We start from the raw sequence: 11132 nt of genomic DNA, 5'->3' as shown, positions 1-11132 counted from the left end.
CAAAGGAAGGGGCAGCAATAGTGGTATCCACTTCCAGGAAGCAACAATGCATATAGCAACATAAGGCAAAGAGATATACAGGACAATGCTCCAGGAGACTGATGGTAGCAGAGAGCTTTGACAACTAAATGACAATCTACACATTCCCCCATTTTTATGGAATGCAGTGCAGAATATAAGGCATGGCAATAATTTTTTCCACCTCTAATGCTGGCTACTCATATTGACACAATAGATTATTCAACGAGAAATCTCAATATAATTACAAATACCCAAACATTTGAGAAAGCTAACACATTGAAGGAGGAATAGTAAACTTTACAAATTTAAGAATTCATACCAAATGAAGAAAGATATCATAAATCGATAAATATCTGGACAGAAATAAATGTGATATCTTAAAGTATAAAAAGAAGTCAGCATTATAAATAGTAGAAATTAGAGATGTAAATAATGAAAAATATAAAATCGTAATAGATTGACTGACTTCTCAGAATGGATATCACTGAGGAATAAATTAGTAAGCAGGAAGAACAGGTCATTGAATTCTTCCAGAGTGTAGCACATAGGAATAAAGATATGGAAGGGATTCAAGAAAAATTCAAAGACCTGAAATGTTTCAGCATCAGTCCTATAAGACTTTTAAAAGAAGAGAAAAGGGAGAATGGAAGAAAAAAAAAAACACTGCAAGGGACAAAAACATATTTTTCAAAATAATAATAGGAAAAATCTAAATTGATATATATTAATCATGAACCTCAATGTACCTAAAAATATAACTCAGAAATATATAAAAAGCTACTAGAACTAGAAAGAAAAATTTATAAATCCACAATCATAACGGGAGCATTTCCACAGTTCTCTGAGAATATTTACTTGCATATATTTAAAAATAAGTATAGCAGAAAAGTCAAATATAAGAATATAGAAGATCTGAAAAACAAATATTTATACATAAATCACATATATATGCATGTATAACCTTTTATCCAAAAGAGAACATACAATTTTTTCAAAAACATATGGAATATTCCCCCAAATTAAGCTTAAAATAAGATACAAAAAAATGGTGCTACCGTATGACTGAACACTGTGCACAATGCAATAAGATTAGAAATTCATATGTTCTTTTAACCCTGTAATTACAGAAGAAGTCACAGCAAGAATTATAAATTACCGTGAATGACAATGAGAATATATTAAAATCTGCAGAAACTGATAAAGCAGTTCTTAGAGGGAAATATTTAATCCCAATTTCATTTATTAGGAAACGAGAGAGATTGAAAAATGAATACACACACAAATCCAAACATCCTACCCACACCAAAAAGTAAATAAGTAGATAAAAGGAGTGAATTAATAAAGATAAAAGCACAAACTAATGAAATAGTACACAAAATGTAGACTTAATGAAAAACACCAATAGATTAGTCTGTTTTTTAAGACTAATAATATAGATTAAATGTTGGCTAGTGTAATTCAAAAAAATAAAAGCACAAACAAGCAATATTCTCTCAACAATCCCCCAATATCAGGCATGAAAAGTTGAACATAGCAACAAATACAGTTTGGAATCTCTGAGTGTTGCATGAGTCCAGTTTTACTCTTGGTAGATATGAAACGTTCTGGGAGCAATACCTGTTGTTGGGATTGGGGTTTGTTGAGATTTTGCAAAGAAGAGATTTGGAGAAATTTCTGCTTTTAAAATGGAGAATAGAAAAGGAATCAAAGCTACAGTTGTACTTCTTGGGTGATTTTTCTCTTTGACTATGGAAGAAATAATTTAGTGGAACGCTTACAATTTTTTACTTATATAGAATGCTTATATAGAATTCTATTCAGATTCCCCCAGTCAATTGTTAAATCCTGTGTTGCAGATGGTATAAAACCTGTTCTTCGTTCACCTATGATGGCTGATATATCACAAAGTCATATGGAAGGTGATGAAAAGCCAGCAGCAAGAGAGGGTTGGCCTCTACTGAAACAGAGGAGGAAGGTCTGGCACAACTAGGTAATTCAGCAGATAAGTGGACAGCACAGGCATAAGTTTTATATAGTAGACCATGTGAACCTTTGTAATCTCTATATTTCATTAATTTCTAGATTTTTCTGTAAAAGAGGGGCACACCAGATTACCTTCCAAAGGGTCGTATTCATCTATACTCCCTCAAGCATTTCCATGTCTTTATAAACATAGGTAATTATTATTTTAAAATTTATTCAATTCTATAGGTAAAATATATCTGAATTAGAATTTTTTTTCATGTCTAGTTTTATCTATAGAAACAGTGCCTAAATAGCAAAGTCTTCTTCCACTTTGAAAACAAAACTGTGGGAAGCAGAAAGAACCACTCTTACTCTTCCAAGAGAATTACATGTTTAAACAATTCATGCAGACAAATGAACCAGCACAGCACAAACAACAAATCTCTCCACTCCAGAAATCGTATTTCCTGGACTCCAAGCAGGGGAATTGAGTATGTTTACCTTGCGCCCTGCATAGCGTCACTGCAGCCAAGAACCAAATCAGTCTGTAGGTAGACAAATGACAGAAGAACCTCCCGAACACCTGAAGATAGAGAGCACAGTACAAAAATGGGCATTTGGATGTGGACAAAACTAAGGAAGCTTCAATCTCATCGCTAACTCAGGGAATGTTGCAGCTAAAGTATTAACCACCAGAGAACTTTGGTTTTGTGGAAGCAGAATCATAAACTATAAACAGAAGAAATAACAGGGTCTGCTCAGGATATGGGAAAAGAAAAGCAGCAATGTGGCTCCTTCATTATGGCATCCTAGCAATATGAGATCTTGCTCCTAAAGCCACATGGTAAAGAGCAAAATCTCAAAGACATTGGATCTCTGGGGAAAACAAACTACTATAAATACACATAGAAAATACAGAGACTACAAATGTTAGAGAGCACCTACTTCCAAAATAATCCATATCTGTTAAAACTAAAAAATGTAACTTAGGGATAACCACTTAGAAACAAGTGACTGCTTCTGTAGTTTGCTGAGGTAGATTTTCCTGCAAATTCTGAAAATTTTATATAAATTTTACCTTTTAAAAACCAGTAATGGGGAGTAAAGTCAAGATGATAAGCTAGGTAAAAGTGGGGTTCACCTCCTCCTACGACTGCATTATAATTACAACCAAATTATAAAACAATCAACTTGGAGAACCACCTGAAGTCCAGCATATAAACAAAAAGCCACATCAAGACTAGTAGGAGGGGCAGAAATGTGAAACAAGCTGGCCCCAAACCCACATATGGCAATTGAGCACCAAGAAGGAGAGCATGGCTGCAGAAGCCCCCATGAAGGAGTAGGAGCCCTAGCCGCACACAGGAGTTCCTCAGCCTGAAGTTTCCAGTCCCCGGAAGAGGAGTTCCCACAAAATCTGACTGTAAAAATCAGTGAGGATTCTAGCCATCTGGGTGAGACAGAAGAAACCTGAAATCTCAGATGTCTCCTGTAAAGGGTCTGCTCACACACTCACTCACTTGCAGACACTCACCCTGGGCTCTGGTGGAGGGTCAGCAGCTTGGGGGGCACAAGAGACATACAGGAAAAGCAGAGTTGTGAAGCATCGGGGCAAGGGCCGGAGGTACAGCCACCATTGTCCATTGTTCTTTTGTCGGGGCTCCCTCCTGTACACTCTACAGACTGGCGCCATCTTGCCTATGTTGAACCCTCCCCTCCGCATGATCAATTCTGAATCTGCATTGGCCCAGTGAGATTGGCCAGCTGTACCTCGTGTTTCCCTGAGACCCTGCCCCACTCAACCCACAAATTGCCCCTGGCAAGCCCATTCCCAGGCAGCCAGCCCCACCCTGTGCTTTCCCTAGGCTGAGAATTTGACAGCAGCCTTCAACTTGCTTGTGTGGCCTGTGTGTGGCTTGTGCATCCCAGGAGAGACTTTTAATGGTGGGCCACCAGCCCCATCCCCAAGCTACAGTATTTCTTGAATGGATTTTGGGTGTCTGAGGACTCAAGGCAGGCAGCAGCTGACCTTGTGGCGATTGAAGACTTTTATGAGAGGCTACATGTTTAGGACTGACAACAAAACCTGAATCTCCACTGGCTGAGTAAAATTGGCTTGCTTTACCCTGGTAACTCCCTGGGTCCCCAACCTACCTAACTCATGTATCATCCAAAGGCTCTTTCAGCTGTGGAGCCTGATGGGAAGCTGGTAGGCAGCCTCAGGCCTTGAGGCGTACTACTCTTTTTGCTAAGCCACTCCAAGCCCAGTACTAGGGGTGGGGTAACCAACCTCAGCTTGCAGCGTGGTCTCTTCCACTTGCCTCCAGATCCAGCATAGGAAGCAACCGTCATTATAGCACTTTGTAGCTCCTATCAGGTATCCTTGAGCAATCAAAGGCAGTGGCTGACCTTGGCCCATACAGGAACCCCCTCCCAAGGTACCACAGAACCAACATACCTGGAGGATGGCATCACAGCACACAGAGCACCACCGGACTAGCCCCATAAACAGCACACCCAAAGAGTGGTCTCAACAGGTACACAAGCCTGCTGGGATGAATGTCCACTCCAAGGAGACAGATCCTACACAGCAGCTCCTACCTTGTGGCAAATCCTCATAGCCACTCAGACCAAGAGTCAGTCCCATCAACTGACATGGTAATAGCAATCTAGGCTTAGCTACAACAAGAGAACACACACAACCCATGCAAGAAACATGCCCAGAGCCCCCTGGCATAGGTGATCAGGGAGACTGCAATTGGGCCACACAGGACACCTAGTACTAAAGACCATGCAGCAAATCTTCCTAATACATAGAAACAAACACAAAGGCGACTAAAATGAAAAAACAAAGAAACATCCTGTAAATTAAACAACAGAAGAAAACTCCAGGGGGGGGGAACTAAATAAAATAAAGGCAAGCAACTTATCAGATACAGAATTCAAAACACTGGTTATGAGAATGCTCAATGAACTTAGGGGGAGAATATATGATCTCAGTGAGGACTTCAGTAGAGAGATAGTAAGCATAAAAAAAGGACATAGAAACCATAAAAAAGAACCAGTCAGAAATGAAGGATATAATAACTGAAATGAAGAATACACTGGAAGGAATAAACAGTAGATTAGATGAAGCAGAGGATTGAATCAGCAAGTTGGAAGACAAGATAGCAGAAAACACTCCATCAGAATAGCAACAAGAAAAACAAATCCAAAAACAATGAAGCTAGTTTAAGAGATCTCTCATCATTATAGGGGTACCAGAAGGAAGAGAGAGCCAGGGATTGAGAACCTATTTGAAGAAAGGGTGACAGAAAACTTCCCTAACTTGGGAAAGGAGATAGATATACAAGTCCATGAAGCACAAAAGAGTCCCAAACAATGAGAATCCAAACAGATCCACACTAAGACATATCCTAATTAAATGCCAGAGGTTAAACACAAAGAGACAATCTTAAAAGCACCAAAAAAAAAGTAGCAAGTTACTTACAAGGGTACTTCCATAAGAATGTCAGCTGATTTTTCAACAGAAACTTTTCAGGCCAAAAAGGATCGTTAAGAAATATTCAAAGTGATGAAAAAAAGAACCTAAAATCAAGACTCATCTACCCTGGAAGGCTCTCAATTGAAATGGAATGTGAGATAAAGAGCTTTCTAGATGGAAAAAATCTAAAAATATTCATCACCAACAAGGCTGGTATTACAAAAATGTTAAGGAGACTTCTGTAAAAAGAAGAAAGGGGGAACAAATATAAGTATGAATAATAAAATGTCAATAACTTTGTACCTATTGATAACCACTTTTAATGTAAATGGATTAAATGTTCCAATCAAAAGAAACAGTGTAGTTGAATGGATAAGAAAACAATACCCATGCATATGCTGTCTGCAGGAGACCCACTTCAGATCAAATGACACAGACTAAAAAGTAAAGGGATGGAAAAAAATATTTCATGCAAATGTAAGTGAAATAAAAAAGGTGGGGTAGCAATACTTACATCAGACAAAATAGACTTTAAAACAAAGGCTATAATAAGAGACTAAGAAGGACATTACATAATGATAAAGGGATCGCTACAACAAGAGGACACAACCCTAGTAAACATTTATGCACATATATACATATATATGCACTCATATATATAAGAGCACCTACATATAAGTAATTTTTGACCTACATAAAGGAAGAAATTGACAGTAATATACACATAGTAGGAGACTTTAATACCACATTGACACCAATGGACAGATCTTCCAGACAGAAAATCAACAAGGAAATAGCAGCCTTAAATGGCACACTACACCATACAGATTTAATTGATATTTTTAGAGTGTTTCATCTCAAAGTAGCAGAATATACATTCTTCTCAAGTGCACATGGAACATTTTCCAGGGTAGACCACATAATAAGCCATAAAAAGTCTCAATAAATTTAAGAAGGCTGAAATCATATCATCTTCTTCAACCACAATGGTATGAAACTAAAAATCAACTACAAGAAAAAAAATGGAAAATACACAAACACATGGAGGCTAAATAACATGCTACTAAGCAATGAATGGGTTAACAATGAGATCAAGGAAGAAATCAAAAGATACCTAGAGACAAATAAAAATGGAGACACAATGACTCAAAATCTATGGGACACAGTGAAAACAGTCCTGAGAGGGAAATTCATAGCAATGTAGGCTTACATCAAGAAACAAGAAAAATCTCAAATAAACAATTTAACCCTACATTTAAAAGAACTAGAAAAAGAACAGCAAACAAAGCCCAAAGTGAGTAGAAGGAAGGAAATAATAAAGATCAGAGTGGAAATAAATGAAATAGAGTCTAGGAAAACAATACAAAAGATCAACTAAACCAAGAGCTGGTTCGTTGAAAGGCAAAAGCAAAATTAATAAACTAACTACATTCATTAAGAAAAAAAGAGAGAAGACCCAAATAAATAAAATCAGAAATGAAAGAGGAAAGTAACAATAGGCTACACAGAAACACAAAGGATTATAAGAAAATCTTATGAGCAATTATATGCCAACAAATTGGACAATGTGGAAGAAATGGCTACATTCCTAGAAAAATACAATCCCCAAGACTGAGTCAAGAAGAAACAGAAAATCTGAACCCACCCATTACCATGATCAAAATCAGATCAGTAATCAAATAACTTCCAAAAAGCAAAAGTCCTGGTCTAGATGGCTTCATAAGTGAATTTTACCATTTAAAGAAGAATTAACACTTATTCTTCTCAAATTTTTTCAAAAAATTCAAGAAGAAGGAAGGCTCCCAAACTATTTTTATGAAGCCACCATTATCTTGATTCCAAGACCAAAGACACTGCAAAAGAAGAAAATTATAGGCCTATATCCCTATGAACATTGATGCAAAAATCCTCAACAAAATATTAGCAAATCAAATTCAGCAATGCATTAAAATATCATACACCATGATCAAGTGGGATTTATTTCTGGGATGCAAGGTTGGTTTACCATCAACAAATCAATTAATATAATACACCACATAAACAAATTGAAAGATAAAAATCACATGATCATAAAAATAGATGCAGAAATTGCATTTGACAAAATCCAGCATCCAAGGTAAAAACTGTCAGCAAAGTGGGCATAGAAGGAACACACTTCAACATAATATAGGCCATATAAGACAACCCTATAAGTAACATCACACTCAACAGGGAAAAGCTAAAAGCATGTTCCATAAGATCAAGAACCAGACAAGGATGTCCATTTTCACCACTTCTATTCAACATAGTTTTAGAAGTCTGTGCTACAGCAATCATATAAGAAAGAGAAATAAAAGGGATCTGAATTGGAAAAGAAGTAAAACTGTCATTATTTGCAGATGCCATGATTCTATATATAGGGAATCCTAAAGATTTCACCAAAAAACTGTTAGAACCTATCAATGAATTTGGTAAAGTAGCAGGATACAAAATTAATTTTCAAAAGTCAGTTGTATTTTTATACACCAACGATGAACTATCAGAAAGATAAATTAAGAAAAAATTCCTCTTACAATTGCATCAGAAACAATAAAATACCTAAGAATCAATTTAATCAGGGAGGCAAAAAACCTGTTCTTGGAAAATTGTTAAGTCATTGAAAAAAGAAAGTGAAGGAGATACAAATAAATGGAAGCATACACCATGCTCATAGGTAGGAAGAATCAACATCATTAATATGGCCATACTACCCAAAGCAATCTATAAAGTCAGTGCAATTCCTATCAAAATACCAATGGCCTTTTTCAGAGAGCTAGAGTAAATAATCCTAAATTTGATATGGAATTATAAAGACCCTGAATAGCCACAGCAATCTCATGAAAGAAGAACAAAGTTGGAGGTATCACCTGATATAAAACTATACTACAATGTTGTAGTAATCAAAACAGCATGGTACTGGCATAAAAACAGATAAATAGATCAATAGAACAGAGAAAAGGGCCCAGAAAAAAATCCACGCCTATATGGTTATTTAATCTATGACAAAGGAGGCAAAAATAGACAGTCTCTTCAACAAATAGCCATAAAAAGTGAAATCTTATCATTTGCAATGATACGGATGAACCTAGAGGGTATTATGCTGAATGAAATAAGTCAGATAGAGAAAGATAAATATCGCATTATTTGACTTACATGCAGAATCTAAGGAACAAAAGAAATGAACAAACTAAACAAAAACAGACTCACAGATACAGAGAACAAACTGCCAGAGGGGAGGGGGATTGGGAGGCTGGGTGAAAAAAGTGAAGAGATAAAGATAAATTAGCAGCTACAGAACAGTCGTGGGGATGTAGAATACAGCATAGAGAATATAGTCAACAATATTGTAAGAACTATGTGTAGTGCCAGGTGAGACTTGACTAATCAAGGGATTCACTTCATAAATTATATAAATGTCCAATCACTGTACTGTATACCTAAAACTAATATGAAACTTAAAAAATGTGAAAATTGAAAAAATAAATGAATGATGACAGTATTGAATGATCTAAAAAACAAAAACCAGTAATGGCTTTATTATTATTTTTTCTTCATTGCTTTGTTTTCATGTATCATTGGCAGAAATCCTTGGTCTTTTTACAAATCATGTTAGTATTTATGGGAATGTTATTCTCAGTATCATTTTGCTATAAAATGAGAGGGTAGAATGGAGACAGATTAATTTCTCTGTCCAGCCCCATAGACCTATTCACTTGGTCTACACATGTGTGTTCATTATAAGGGGTACGAGCAAGAATGTAACTTTTCCCTATATTTTTCTCTATTTCTAGATTTTTCTATAATACAAATATGTAAGAAATGTGCATTTCTCTCTATTTTTTTTTAACTGAACTTCATTTTTATTTCATGTTGCCTTCCAGCTAGAGTTAGAGACAGCTTCAGTCAATGCCGCATTATCTGTCAGTTCAGCCCCCTGCTCCCCAACACTATACGATTGTCCCAATCTCTGGCATTGCATCTACATTCCTGGGGGTTTACATAATGCCAAGCCGTGGGACAGGGCTACTGATCCATAGTTACAAACATCTATCTATGCTGGCATTCCAAACTAAGGCTGCTGTGTTCCAGTCGAGTTATCTTGTGCTTACAGATGTTATCTCTCATTCTCCAGATCCCATGCTCCTGGATTCTCCCTGTGCTAGGCAAAGCGAAATTCCACAAGGCTTTCTGCCTAGACTCTCATATATCTGTTTCACTGTTATCTTGCAATGACGGGTAGGCTAGCCTGTTATCACAGTCAACCCCACCCCAAGGGAGCAAGATACAGATGCTTTCTGTTCTTGGATTTTAACACCTATGTGTAAATTCTATTTACCATCCTCCTGAACTTCCCACTCCTGGGGGGGGGGGCGGTGATGAGCATAGGGCCTCCTTTTCAGGACACTCAAAAACTTAGGCTTTTGCTATTTTAAAACTGGCTTTTAGAACTAAAAAATCTTATTTGGCATTTTAATTTTCCACCATCATTTTTTTAAACCATCATGCCTCTCTCTCAAGTGGAAGTCCAAGTTTTAGCAAAGGCTATAATGAGAAATGCAAAATGGATTGGCTCTCATAGTGAAAATCTGTTTTAAGACCAGAGAAAAAGCAGACACACACCAAAACACAAGATGTGTGAAGTGGGAGCCAGCAATGTTTAAGAAACAAAGACAGTGACTGAGGCAAAAAGAAATTGAAGAAAAGCTTTGCTATTAAATATATACATATTTGCTCTGGCTGACTTGAGTTGGGCTAGCAGAAATAATAGATGTGTCGGCTAGGACAAATGCTTCTAAGATGGATGAAAAATAATAGTATTGACATCTTAAAACGACTAAATGAGGTAGTATATGTAAAGCTCTTAGAATAGTGACTGAAACAAATAACCACTAAATAAATGTTGGTATCTCATTAGGTTACTCTGAGATTCACGGATTTAAGGCACTTAATACAGTGCCCAAGAAATAATAAATGCTAATATATGTTAGGTAGCTAAAAAAATTCATTAATCAAATCATACAGACAGTACAATAATACAAAAGGAAAAGTCCGCTTCTATCTTTTGCCAAGAGGGCCAGGCTGATAACTGCCCTCACGGAGGCCTTAACTGATAGTTGCTCATTCGGTAGCTACACTGCCCCTATATATACCTCTTCCCCTGAAATTTTATAGGTCCAAACCCTAATCCCACCACTTGTACTTACATGGATGTGAAAAAAATTAACCTCTCTACCTGTTTCTTCATTTGTAAAATCAGGTAATAATTCCTCTTTTGAAGTATAGCTGTGAAGATTAAGAGCATCTGGTATCCAGTACACATTAGCTCAATGGTCACCATTCTCCTTTGTTAAGAAAGATATCAAAGTAACTGGCTTTGTGGCATTACCAATGAACTATGTATGAAAAAAAATTACCTTGAGGCATTACTTGTATTTGGATTTCAATTTTTTATTGTTTTATTATTGTAATTATTTTATTAATTATGCATTATTATTTTACTAAATATTTGTTATTTTATTAATTGTACCAATGTAAATGAAAAATTCTCTTTCATTTTGTCATTTAAATAGATCCTGAATAAACAAAATATCTCTCTTAAATACCCTGAGTTTTAACCCCGATTTATCTGAACCTTTATGACTTC

At 36.4% G+C, this 11132-nt stretch overlaps 1 long non-coding RNA gene across 1 annotated transcript; it reads left to right on the top strand.

Moving 5' to 3' along the window:
* The first annotated feature begins 6 nt into the window (after positions 1-6).
* LOC120598064 (uncharacterized) lies at positions 7-4879 on the top strand. The gene is made up of 2 exons (XR_005651494.1): positions 7-2011; positions 2104-4879. It is a non-coding gene; the product is annotated as an uncharacterized LOC120598064 (long non-coding RNA).
* Positions 4880-11132: the final 6253 nt, after the last annotated feature.

Source organism: Pteropus medius, unplaced genomic scaffold (assembly GCF_902729225.1).
Source record: "Pteropus medius unplaced genomic scaffold, Ma_sr-lr_union100, whole genome shotgun sequence".
Classification (NCBI taxonomy): domain Eukaryota; kingdom Metazoa; phylum Chordata; class Mammalia; order Chiroptera; family Pteropodidae; genus Pteropus; species Pteropus medius.
This window is presented reverse-complemented; position numbering and strand designations above follow the sequence as displayed.